General features: G+C 41.9%; 1 long non-coding RNA gene across 3 annotated transcripts in view; it reads left to right on the forward strand.

Annotated features, from left to right (window-relative positions):
• Window positions 1–3822: 3822 nt before the first annotated feature.
• LOC128326373 (uncharacterized) overlaps window positions 3823–14203 on the forward strand; it is a 77952-nt gene continuing 67571 nt past the window's right edge. The window contains exons 1-3 of one of the 3 annotated variants that reach the window (XR_008308008.1): window positions 3823–3858; window positions 6352–6578; window positions 13454–13544. This is a non-coding gene — a long non-coding RNA (uncharacterized LOC128326373). Of the gene's footprint in view, window positions 3859–6087; window positions 6579–11032; window positions 13545–14203 lie in introns of those variants that run through there. The other 2 variants (XR_008308007.1, XR_008308006.1) reach the window with 2 other exon arrangements.

Below are 14203 nucleotides of genomic sequence, written 5' to 3' on the forward strand. Positions count from 1 at the left end.
TGGTGCTTTAGTAGCCACCACAGTCCCAACAAGTGCCTCTTCTAGGCCCTTATCTCAGTGTAGAGCATCTGCTTTACATGCCGAAGGGCCCAATTTCAATCCCTGGCATCTCCAAGTATGGCTAGGGAAGACTCCTGCCTATAATCTTTGAGAGCTGTTGCCAGTCAGTGTTGACAATACTGAGCTAGATGAACCAATGGCCTAACTCAATATAAGGCAGCTTCCTATGTCCCTGTGTACTATAATGGCTTTTCCAGCCAATAGCAATGTGAGGGGGGCAGACAGGGAAAGTCTGAGGAGTAGCTACTCAGAACTTCTTTGGGAAGAGAGAAAAGACATTTGGGTATGGGGTAAATATGTTTTGGGGATTAAAGTTATAGGTTATTATGTATGGTGGGGGAGTTGAGTAAAATGAGGGAAATCCTCGAATGGCTGAAGTGGTGGTGGTGGTGGGGACTACATCCCTGGGCAAAATATTATCTAAAGATGTTTCAAGAATGTCCCAGTGGCAGCTTTCTGTTCTCTTGGTTTACTAAATGACCTCCTCCTCCTCTCCATCCACACACATACCACAGCTATGTGGACTGTGCAATTCATGCTTCATTGATCCCTATCAGCCAGTTAAGTGAGCAGAGTAAGGGAAAGGCAGGGGAATACTTTATGTTCCTCATTCTGTGGCTTTTTCCTTTTTTTCTTTTTACAGATTTTCAAAGAACACTATGGATCTCTGAAATGAGAGCCATCTGGACATATACCCATTGAGATTTCCCTGAAATTCCAACAATGTGAGAGTTTCCATAGAACACTGCTAGTTAGATAGAGGTGTGTTCCGTTGGAAAGTTCAAAACTAACCCTATTCCACAGTCCAAACAGATTCCATGTAACAGATGTGAAATATTTTGGAATCAGATATACCCCAGTGTATTTTAAGTTGTCCACATAACTGCATGGCTTCAGTGTATGAGCCCTTCTAAATGGGTGAAACAAATAGCTCTAAGGTTTCCATGTGCTTGGGCTAGGGGATTGGAGAAGAGGAGGAGAACAGGTAACTACTTCTTGATTTTCTTAGTACAGCACAGCTAAGATACAAGCATCTGGTTTTAACGAGGAGCTGCTTATTTACTAAGTGTCCCAGATGGCTATGCTGAAGCACAGCATGGCAAAATTTTGTATTTTCTGAGTGATCAAATTAATCATTGGTTCAACTGAAAGAGTTGTCAGTTGGTTTCAGGCTCAATAAAATTGATAATTTATATAAATTTTTAATCATTAAATCATTCTAGTATATTTTTCAAAAACCATTAAATAACATTGGCCTACATCCAAACTAAGAACTGAATGCATGGAACACTTCTGCTAGTGCACAGTCACTGGCGTGGGTAATTTTCCACAATCCTCCCTTCTACGACTATGACTATGACTAATTATATACCACTTTCCCACCAAGTTCTCAAAGTGGTCTACACAGAAAAAATGAAGCTGCCTGTACCTCCTGAGAGTCCTGAAACCCCCTGATTCTTCAAGGACATTATAGGTACATAGGAAAAACTACCCAGGTTTTCCTCCTACCTTGCTTCCACATAATCACTTCTACCCAGGTTTTCCTCTTACCTTGCTTCCATACAACCAAAAACAGGGAGCACACACAGCTCCTAAACCCAGGTAGAACACAGTTTTTGATTGTGTGAATGGCCTCACTGACTCCCAGAAGCTCTCCAAGGTTTCAGGCAGGAGTCTTTCTCAGCCCTATCTGGAAGGGTTTGAACCTGGGACTTTCTGCATGCAGAGCAGTTGCTCCACCACTGACTCACATCCCATATTTTGCCCCTCCCCTCTATCTGCACACAGAAGCATTCTCTGCGTGCAATTCTTAGTTTGGGTATAGGCCACTATCAGCCCCTGCACCCAAACAAACCTGTATAAAATACATTAAGAGCCTGATCAAGGTACAGCCAGACCTCAGTTCAGCAAAGATTGTCATGAACTGTGACCTGAGCTGAGCCACATCTGAAAATCTCAAACTGATTCAAGAATTTATTCCATGGCAGAACTCTTCATGACAGAGCAAAGGCATGAGATGAGGATCATTTTTTTTAATTTTTTTATTTATTGTTGCATTTATATACCGCCTTTCATTAAAAACAATCGCAAGGCGGTTGACAAAAGTTAAAAAACATACAATAAAATGACAATAAAAGTATTAAGCTAAAAATATAAAAACAAACCAAATTTAAAATCTATAAAATACAAGCATAAAAACGATATGACAGGTAAAAACACATAGAAGCAGCAATAAAAACAATTATGTAAAAGCCTGGATAAAAAGCCAAGATTTAGCAAGCTTTCTAAAAGCTGTGATGGAGTCCGAGGAGTCACATCATGAGAGCATCACCAACTGGATCTGGAGTCACTAGCACAGCTGCATGGCAGTATCACTCCACTGCAGTATTGAATGAAGATTTCATACAGAGGACACGTTCAGCAGGCTGTATGTGCATCTTCTTCACCCAACACAAACTTCCTACATGAGTTCCCCATTCAACACTGCAGTGACCCACTCCAGTCAGATGTGGTAGCGACTGAACATCCAGCTGGTGCTGCCTCTTTGTAACATCTGAAGCTGCTAAGAAATGCCAGAACACAAGGGAAAGCAGGGTTAAAAATACCTGCCCTCATTTTGTGGTCTTAACTAGGGATTCTCCCAATCGGCAGTCATGTGAATCCAAACAACAAGGTAGGAGGAGGGGAAAGTGACTGTATGGGAGGCGGGAACCTATTCTCTGTTCCCTTTCTTGGATAGGAGGCTCCTTCCTCCAGAGAAAGCACTTCCTTTGGAGTATGGAAACCTTTGTATCCAACCCCTTGACAATAAGAATATTGTAGTATTAGTAGATATTTGGAAAGATTCCACAGTTGTTTGATGCGTCAGCCCTCAATGCAATTGAAAATCTTGTTTAAAGGCTAAAGCTAAAGTAATTAATTAAGAGAGAAAATAACTTGAATATTGTATGAATTTTGCTTCATTCAAAAATGTAAAGATAAAATGTTTTAACAGGAGCTGCTCTTCAGTTAAACAATTGCTCCCAGTTCACAAATTTATCAAAATAACTGCAGCGATGTGTGATTGTTTAAGTTCTGCCAAGACTAAAAACAAAACAAAACACATAAACAAGAAACAATTTCATATCAACACAGGTCATTGCATAGAGCTAAAGGATCGGATGGCCTAGCCCATTACTCACTTTCCCAAGTGTTGGAGCATAATTACCTTTAAGAGGAGATAATTTCAGTTCACAAGGTTTGCTGTTTTAAGTCTTTCAGGAAAATGTGAATTGTCCATTGACAGCAGTTTGAAAATGTGACACTGGAGCCAGAGTGAATTAAATGGAGGAACTACACAGTCTAAACAAACAGAAGTTCTCTTTATCAGAACAGAGGTCTGACAACCATGTGGCACAAACCATGGTCTCATAAGCATTTACACATAATGTACTAGCCACCTTTTTTAAAGAACTTTTAAAAATATTGCTCAAAAAAATTCAGACATAATATGCACTGTAAAGCATCTCTTCTCTTTAAATATCATTCCAAAAATGTTTCTTAGAGCAAATGAATAGACACACTGGTATTTGCAATTATATTTTTGACTCTTTTAAAGTTGCTGTTCCAGAGTAACCAAGAGCAGTGCTCTCCCACCCACTGTTTTTAATCCAGTCTATGTTTGTGTTAATGCATGAATTTTCATGATAGCCTGATTTAATTACATAACTTTCCCCTTCTAACAATAGAAAATGGATTTCCGCCTTTCTCTCTTCCTGTTCACCTGTCCCTAGCATACTCACTGTTGAATCTTTAAAGGTACTACAACCTCAACTGCTTAAAACTGATTCTTATTTTTAGGAAACTATGCTGTTTCTTGCGAAATGCTAACACACAAGCAAATGTGACTTGATGATGTGACTGATGATGGCACACAATATTATCATCCCATGTCCTTTGTCTTTATCAGTCATAAAGTAATGGCCACCATTTGGGACTGATTCCAGAATGACTTTAGCCCCTTTCAGACAACACACACACAGCAGACACATGACGAAGGAAGTGAGCATGTGGCCCCCTTACACTACAACTGATAGCCTCACACTCCAAAGATTGAGTGGGACATCTAAGGAGCGGTGGGGGGGGGGGGCTTGTATATGCACAAGTGTATGTGTGTAGGCTTTCCACAACTTTGGGAACTCCAGTTGTGCAGGATTCCTGATCTGGTGGACAGCCTACAGGTGCAAATGCATAAGCTTCCCTTTCAGATGCTGTGCCAATTGGGTGGACCTTGGAGGTGAGGCCAGGAGGCACAGTGATGTCAAGGGACAGGGCTAGCAGGCACTCTCCCACTGGCCCATACACATGTTCCTGAAAGCATGGAGAAGATTGTCTGAAGGGCCTTTTTATAAAATGTGAATATACCACTGAAGTAATAGCATCCTCCTTCTAACAGCCATTGAGGCTGTTCTCATGAGCAGCCCTACCCAGGCTTGAGCAGCCCTACCTGGTTAGGACTGCTTGTGTGAACAGCCTCAGTGTCTGTCCTCAATGCACCGTGATCCCTCAATGCACTGTGTTCCTAGCATGGTGCATTTAGGGATATCTGGAGGGCAGGCTTCATTTTCCCAGCCTCCACTGCTGCTCAGAGCAGTGTGGATCCTGTGTGTGTGTGTGATCCGTGCACCACACAGAAGACCAATGAGTCTGGGGGATGTAGGTTCGACTCTGCCTCCCCCACTGCCCTCCTTGCCCCAGGTGTGTGAATGGCCTTAATGTGTATTTACCAGACATTTTAGCATATAATGTTATACACCAATTTGTTATTGTTTCCATGTGTTTTAGTTATCCCCACAGGAAATGTTTCCATGTGCTTTATTTATGCCCATTTAGAGCAGCAGCCGTTGTAGCCAGAGGAATAGACTCAAATCAGTTTTACCATTTTCTTCATATCTAAAATGTATGTGATGTATTGAATCCAAAAGAATGTGTAATCAATACAGCTTCGCCCACTGAAATCAGTGGCTCACATCTTCCCATTAAGAGAGCAGAAGAAGGGCTCCACCCTCACAAAGCAGCTGGAGAATAGCTGAATTGAAGGCTTCTCCTGGAGCCCAGTGTGGTAACCCTGAGGGACAAATTCCTACCAGCAAAAAGGGGTTTTGATGGAGAGGACAGAAGCAAAAATTCCTTAACCCTCTTCTTCTACCTGCACGGGGCTCTAGAAGAAGCTTTCAATCCAGCTATTCTCCACCCACTCTGCAAGAGTAGATACCTTCTTCTGCCCTTGTACTGCTAGAAGATGTGCTGATTTTTCACTATCATTTTCTCCATGATGGTGTTCTTTATTCCCTCCTCCACATTGTTTCTCAAGTTGCATTATTTATTTATTTATTATTTGTTATTAAAACTTTTATACCGCCCTTCCAAAAGGCTCAGGGCGGTTTACATTAAAACACCATTAAAATCAATTAATAATTAAAACAAAAATTATAAAGCATAGTTTGTGATAAAGCAGAATTTGTGATACCTATGAGATAAATACATGATGAGGTTATTCTAACGACCTACAAAAACTGTGCTAGGGGAGCCCAGCCCGGTTTTCAGAGGTCATGTTCAGCAACAGGAGCCACATGGCTCTTGGCGGGGGGGGGGAGTCTACTCGTGCCATGGCGACTCATGAGTAGATCCCTGACCAGGAGGCTGCAGCAAACCTCCCACATTGGGGGTCCCCCCAGAATGCCCCGTGCACTTGCTCACGGCATCCTGGGACTTCTGGCGGCCAGACGGCCCCTGATCTCTGCTGCCCCTACTGGCTCCGTGATGGAGCTGGTAATCATGTGGGTGGCTGATCCGGCCACCCAGGGACAGCTCCCTGCTCATGTGCTAAGCCCGCTCTCCCCGCAAACCACCTGGAGGCACTTCACTTTGATCGTGTGAAGTGCCTTAGAGAGTCCTTGTACAACTACTTCATCATGGGGAAGATGAAATCCAGACTGAAAAATAATAAGTAGCCCTAAACAGACAAAGAGGTAATGAGGACCAGCACTATAGAGATCAGGGTTAGCTCCAGGTTTCAGAGGGCCCTCAGCAAATTGCATTCAGAAGCCCCTTCCTATGTGGGTGGGGCACAAGATAGTTGCTCTAATGCCATCACATGATGGCTATGTATCAGAAGTGTCCTTCTGGGTCTTGAATGCCAAGCTCTGATAAGAACTGCTCTTAGGTTATTTAGCCTACAAAGGTCTGACTGTTCTCTATAATGTTGTAACTACCAAATATAAGTAGACAAATTCTTTCTTTTTCTTCTAGCTATTTTCGATGTGAGACAGTAAGTAAAAAAAATACAACCAAAGTGCAAAAGAAACTGGTCTCTTAAGATGGATGCATATTTGAAGAATAGCTTCAAACAGGCTTTTTAAGTAGATGCAATAAATGTTTCATCACCGATAGACCTTTTTCTAAAGAGCAGACGTATTTTAAAGAGATGATTGGCCCATCACAGATGCAGATGAAGTGGGACTACACCAATGTAACTGGTATGTGGTTGTTCAAGGTAGTGATCAGTGCAGGGATTCCTGAATGAAGTTGTTTGACTTATTCAAATATTCTACTGGAGAAGTTCTTTGTTCATAAAGCGAGAAAGACCCAAATCCGTTCTGAATTCTGAAGTGAGCAAGTCTGACAATCAACTTTATTTTCTACATATGTGAGATGTCATAATCATCCCTCTGTCATCTTCCTAGATTTATACAGTGAGCCTTAGGGTGGGGCAAATATTCATATTTAAATATTTGCACTATTTAAAATAAATATGAACAAATTACTTCAAAAGTTACCTTCTTCTCATCTGATCTTGCCAGAATATTGAGCAAGTTTCCTTCAGGGTATAGCTTTTTAATATGTTGTATGCATACTACTGTATATTGAAGACGCCAATTAATAATATTTTAAATATAGTTTATTCTTTTATGCTTTTGCAAGTTTTTAATCCATTGTTTGAGTATCTCTGAAAGTAAGCATGAGGCACAAGAATAGGTGTGTGATGCGACTATGGAGCAGATATGATGATTGAGGGGACTCAAATGTGTATAGACTTCTCTAAAACATGACATCCAGTGGATGGATGAAAGGCGGGCTCAGAAGTGAGGATTGTGATCCCGACATCCAGACATAGAATCTATACCTTTGAAATCAGGGGTTCTCAAACTTAGGTCCCCATAACTTGTTGGACTGCAACTTTGGCCAATGTGATCCTATCTGAGTAGACCCTGACTGATTTGCTTGGCCACCACTACACAAAGGCCAGAAGCACAAAGATGGTCTCAGGCATCAGCAGTGGGCTCATCTGAGAGCTCTGGGCCCTCAGCAGCTGGCCAAAGGTGCCAATAGTCATAACTCACCAATAGGTATAATTTTATAAGTCCCTAATGCTGTTCCCTTATATATTTCTCATTGTGTGAAATTACTGCACCAAGCAGTCACTTAGACCAATAAGCACATACCAAGGCTATTATCACGATGGGGAGAAATGGGGCTATGGGAGCCCAGCCTGGTTTTCCCCCATTGTGAGAACCACCAGGCTTGCGGGTGAGCCCAGTGGGTCAATGGCGCTAGCCTGCCAAAGTAGCCCTCCCCTTAAACAACCCCATTCTTAGGATCATGAGACGGTGTGGCACCACGGAGTGGCTCCATGCCATGGCAACTCGCAAGTAGATCCCCGACCAGGCGGCTGCAGGAAGCCTCCTGGTGTTGGGAGTCCCCCCAGACTACAACACTCGCACAGGACATCTTGGACTTCTGGGGGTCAGACAGCCCCCAATCTCCACCACCCCTACTGATGGAGTGATTTAAGTATTCGTGTGGGCGGCCAATCCAGCCACCCAGGGTGGGCTCCATGCTCATCTGCAGGGAGAACTGTTCGTGTGGAGAGCCTCACCAAGTTTTAAAACCGTTGGCTGACAGCCAGACTAAATTACTCATCAGTAGTCCCCTGAAATTAATAGAATGCCAGTCATGACTAACTTGCCTCATTAACTTCCGTGGGACTAATCATAAGTGATTCAGTCTCGATGTCAGTTAGTTATTTAAACAATTATAAATGAACATTGTAAGCCATTTCTAACCCAATCATAATTGCAACTGGAAAATCATTCATGGAACCAGGTTTATTACATCAACAGAATTGTTTGCTTTTGGTGTGCAGTCATCTGAAAACTTCAGTGCCCTCTGTTGGCCAGCTAATGTGATTTCTGCACAGTGCCAGATTAACATGGTTTGCAAAACTTAAACATGTAAGTAAACCAAGCGGTGCCATGTTAACATGATACATGCAACAAAACTGTGGCAAAACAAGTTAACACTGGGAAGAGAAGGCAGAAACGTATTAATTGGTTATAAACAATAAACTATGGAATAATAAAAGTTAATGGGTAATCTAAAATAATCCAATAAATGTTATGGTGTTTGGCTGTCATTTTTAAAAACTGAAAGATAAAATATGTGTATGATGATTTAATACTAAGAAGGAAGTGAAATTGTAAATCACTCCTCTGAAACATGATTTCAGAAATTATAATCTATGAAAACAATTTCATTGTCAAATGCTAAGCTTCAGATTCCATGGTAAGAGCCATTTTAGTGTTTTGTACCTTAAAATGTAAAGAATCTATAAAATGTAAGGAACATGGTATTTAAAAGCTTACAAGGTTAAAGAGGTAAATGATTTCACAAGAACTGACCTTATTATTGCAAAAAACAACAATAAGAAGAAACAGCCAGAAAAATAATTAGCAAAAATTCCTGTGTGTTTCAGACACATCTTCTCTAATATGTGGATCTCTCTATTCACAGGCAGGTCCCAGCAAAAACCCAACAGCTGGATTCTGTCATTCCTGATGGAGGGCAGTCTTGTTAGTGTAGTGTGACCTCTGGAGCACTAACACAGATAATACTGGCACCTCTCTCTCCTCTAATCTACTACCAGTCTGAGCAATTCGGCAGGGGATGGGGGCATTAAGGCCATATTATTCCAAACAAAATTCAGCAGTGGTAGCAAAGTATTATGACAGTATAAGATGGATTTCAGTCGTCAGAGTCCTTCCTTTCCCAAGATTTTTTTCTTAAGAAGACTGACTATAAGAGATTTCACTGAAACCACAACGTTGACGCGTTTTATGTACAGTTGCCTTAAAGAAGAATAAGTGATTTAAGGACTGAATCTCCAGGGATAGTTTAATGAACTTAAATAATACTGGCCTACTTGCAAGCTAAGCACTTTAATTTGTTGTTTATATGGGTGCAATACACATTCCACTGAAGTGTTTGCATTAAGCACAGCATATATTCAATACGTAATATTAAAACAGTTTTAATTAGAAAATAGTCACATGCCTCCAGAAGTGCCCAGTGAGGGCCTATGACTTTGTTTTGTTTCTACTTTCAGTCTTTCCCACACACCTATCTCCACTATGACCCTCAACCCCACTGCCTGAAACACGGCAGTGTCCAGAGCAGAGAACTGTCTGTGCTGTGACTAGCTGGGAACTGATGAGAGCCATCAAGGAGAATGATTCATGCCTTTGGCTCTGAGGTCATAAGGGCCTCCCACCAATGACTTTACTAACTCAGAGCTAGTCTACATGGACTGCAGAACATGTGTCAAATTGCTGAGAGCATAAGAAATAAAAAGAGCTCTTCTGGATCAGACTAAGGATCTACCTAAAACACACACAGACCCATTGGCGGATCACAAATGCATTTCAGATAAATATTATCCTTTTTCAAGGACGTATAAAACTAATTAAATTGAGACTAAAATAAAGACACCTTCCATTGCAACTCTGTGCTGTTATTGGACCATGAAGTTTCTTGGTTTCCTGGAAAGTGCCATTGAAAAAGGATATTTATCAAAACATATTGGGCTCAGTGAAGTATTCTGTGAGCACCTGAGGGTGTCCTCTCTTTTTTGTGTTTTTCTAGTGGTGCCCTGCCCCCCCCACCCAGTTTTTCCCCCATAAAGGGTCTATCTAATCAGCATCCTGTCTCCAGCAGTGGCCAGTCGGAAGTTTTGAGGAAGCCAAGAAAGAGGGCAAGGGGCCTACATTTCCCCCCACTGTTTGCCTTCAGCAGTCTTACAGCTTCTGAACCCAGAAGATTTATTTAGTTATAATGCGTAATAGCTGTTGATCAATCTGTCCACCATGAACTTAGCTAACTCTTTTAAAAAGTCATTTGGCATCACAAATCTTGTGCTACCAGATTCCATGTGTTTAATTATACATTGTATAAAGAAGCAATTCCTTTTGATTGTCCTGAAACCAATGCCAATCAATTTTATTGGGTGAATCCCAGTTCTAGTGTGATATAGGAAGGTGCTGAAAGGCATCATCTTGCACTGTGCAGGAGGAGGCAATGGCAAACCCCTCCTGTATTCTACCAAAGACAACCACAGGGCTCTGTGGGCGCCAAGAGTCGAAATCAACTTGACAGCACACTAAGGAGCAGGAGGAACTACAATTCTAAACAAAGATACTGTCCATCCCAGGATGGAGAGTTGCGGGGGTGGGTGGGATATGATATTGCTTGGGACAGGTAGCAACATACCAGGCTCATTCACATATTAATAGGGTAGGATAAAACTCCTACCCTAATTCGGGAGCTGTGCATTCTCCCATTTCCTAATAGTCTGTGAGTTACAAACAAAGTTGGATGTGCTGGCAGTGATTCTGTACTAAGCAGCAACTGGATTGGAGGGCTCCCTCTGACACAGCAGCTGTATCCAGGTCTTTAACAAGGTAGGAGGAAAAGCCCACCAACCCAGTTGCTGCTTAGCATATGATCACTGCCTGTGCCTCCACGCAAATGGCCATGGAGCGGCTGCCAAAATGGCTGCCACCACCAGGGAAAAGGGCCAGCTCAGCCAAAAAATGGGCCAAAATGACCCTTGCAGGACTTAGGGGAGGCTGGTGGGGAGAGAGGGAGACTGAGATGACCCCCCCCCATGGCCATGCTAGTACCCCTGCCCCCAGGCTGCCGGACCTGTAGCAGTGAATAATTTTTTATTTTTTTAAAAAAAGTTTAGAACCCCCAGACTGGCTCGAATTAACTGAACCAGGCAAACTAGTTTTGTACCCACCTCTAGTCCTTAGGGGTGGTAAATTGGTGCAAGTGCCTGAGCCCAGCACAGGACCTGTGTAGAGGAGGGGGCCCCAACATCTCCACACTGTTCTTGCCCAGGCCCTGCCCACCCTGCTATGGACGGCCTTGTCCAGAATATTCTGACTGGTCCTTGGGGTTGACAGATCTGGGGAAATCATACCAAATATAGCTCATCCAGTACACCTTTAAGTGAACTGCATAACTAATGTAAAATGTGGATACAGGAGAGCACACATCAAAACACTTTTAGTACAATAAAAAGACTTATTACTGCATCACCTGTTCTAGCACGATATTAGTAAATTTACATAAAACAGTGACAACAAACACAGTCTATCTGCTCAGAGCCATACTCATGCAAAAGCAGCCATGTGAATGCCTTAGTGCCGACTTCTATAATCTGAATTTCACCTAGACCTGCACAACAAATAATGGTTTGTTCCGGCCCACTGGGGCATTTGAGTTGTGCACCCTAAAGGCAGATCACAAACTCCTATTGAATTTCCTGAGGTTGAAACCCATTGCCAGCACTGATGTTCAGGCTCCCAGAAGAGTCTCTGCTCATGTCTGGGACTATAGGCTTGTAGTTCCCACTCTTAACATGCTCAGAGTCTCATGGGATCATGGACTCAGTGTTTGTTGGCACATGGGGACAGGTCACTTAGCAGGCAGTGGGACTATCAACCCCAGGTTCACCAGCTATCAAGTGAATTGAAAGGGGATAAGCCTCATGCATTTCACTCTATTGGGAATGTCTAAGGAGACCTGAGTTAGCCTCTGAGTTAACTCCAAGGTCTCTCTGCCCAGAGACTGATCCTGTTTCCTCCCATCCTTGGTTGCCTCAAACCAGCTAAACTAATCACCTCAGCAGGAAAGCCGATAAGGCACTGTGAACGCTGCTCCATAGGAACTCAGGAGATGCACTTATTAAAAATACTGATTGGTTTACTTGATCCTTCCAACCTGATAGTTAAGTCCTTGCACATCCATTCAGTCCCTTTACATACCGATTGTTCTCGACCTTTTCACGCCATTGTGCTTATGCTAGCACATACAACAAAGACGATGGATTCTTTTGGGAGCCACAGGAATTCCCCTCCTCAGGAAGGAGGAGGAATCAGCATTTTGCCTCAGGGCACATTTTGGGCTATAACCGGCCCTGATTTCATGAATCAGTGTGCTTCCTTTGGTCTCTACCTCAACTTAATCTCTGTCAGCTCATTTCCTGGAGCCAGAATCTTGCATAAATGTATTCTGATGTGGGACAGCTCCACTCTAGCTTAATAATTCCCCTACACAAGCCTGAACACATTTAAGGGTGTTCCGACAGTCATCAACAGTCAGTTCCATTAACAAACCACATGATGCACGTTTTCTAGAATGCAAATACTTTGCCAATGGCTGATGTCATTTTCCTTCAGCATTGCACATATATTAGGGAAGTCTCTAGTAGCAGCTGACATTTTATCCTGAGCCTCATGGAGGGATTACCAAGAAATCTTAAAACATCCATCAATTTTGTTGTGGCAATAATTCCAAAAACATTTGTGGTGGCAACAGTAAACATGCCTGTTCAATAATATACACAAATTCTAGGTATTTGGAGTGCATGCAGAGTGTCCATGCAGATGAACCACCATGCCCCACACAATAAAAGATGCACATAGGAGTGTGTCCTACCCTTCTGCCACCGACAGGATGGATGCACTCTTGGCATGACCCCTTCCTTATCACGCATGCTGGACTCCATATCATCCATATTGGCCGAAACATTTTTTTTTAAAATGCATAATGGCACCATTCCCATTTTAGACGAGTGTTTGCAAAGCAATAGTGCCACTTAACATGGTATTTATTTGTAATTGAATCACAGCTGCTTAAACAGACTTCAAGTACAACTTTTGTGAATGACATTCACAGTACAACTATTTTGGCCTGCTATTTTATTCTGTTTTATTGAATAGTATATTTTGACCCCAGAAACCTGAGCTCAGAGAAACTACATACTGTAGCCCTGATGTTGTTAGTAAATGGCTGGTGTGGGGGGTGGGGGGAGAGAGAGAGATGGCTTTGATTTAAAAAGAATATAATTTTGTAATGAAGAATCTTGTTTGATATATTTCTCTGAATCAGTTGCTGAAAGTCATCACTTACACTTTGAAAAAACAATGGTAAGACAGTTCAGTTGAAAATCACCCATTTCTTACATGGTATTTCCCCTCATGATAGCAATTTGTTTTTTTTCCTTTCTTAGAACCATCCAGGAGCATCTTGGATTTGCACTGATGTAAATATTCTGACATCTCTTAGAACACAATAGTTCAACTGTTAATCTGCAATGTCTGGTAAGGACATGCTGTAGTTCATAGGCTCATTCTTTTGGAGAGTGTGTCATTGTTTTCTGGGAAATGTTTATAACCATTGTATTTATTGTTAGTATGAAGTATGGCTCAGTGAGGATTTTACATTTCAAGGAGGTGAAACAATTTATAATATCTGGAACTCAAACTTGTATAGACAGGCCATTAACCATGCATTATATAGTCATATTGCTTTATAGCTGTTAGATATTAGCATATAATACATTGTCAATGGGAGTTTATACTCCTCATAAAAAGATCCATGCTGCAAGGTGATCTACACATAAAAGAATAACCTGAGCTACATATTAAAAATATGATGTAAAGTTGTGCAACTGTCAAAACTCATACGAATTCATGCAGCAACCAATGCTACTATCTAAAAAAGAAAATTAGTTGTCTTTTGTGATAGAAATGTGTTTCAGTGCACAACTGAAAGCGCAAGGACCCAACCGCCCACTCCCCAGTGTTTTCAGCAATGATCTACATCCAGAGGAACAAATAATTTAGCCCGCCTGGATCTGTTTTACTCAAAAATAAATTGAGTAATAGAATTGAGTACAGTGGTCCCTCGACCTATGAACTACTCGACTTACGATGTTTTCGAGGTACGAATGACAAAAAAGACCGGAAGTCGTTGCTGT

Source organism: Hemicordylus capensis, chromosome 5 (assembly GCF_027244095.1).
Source record: "Hemicordylus capensis ecotype Gifberg chromosome 5, rHemCap1.1.pri, whole genome shotgun sequence".
Classification (NCBI taxonomy): Eukaryota; Metazoa; Chordata; class Lepidosauria; order Squamata; family Cordylidae; genus Hemicordylus; species Hemicordylus capensis.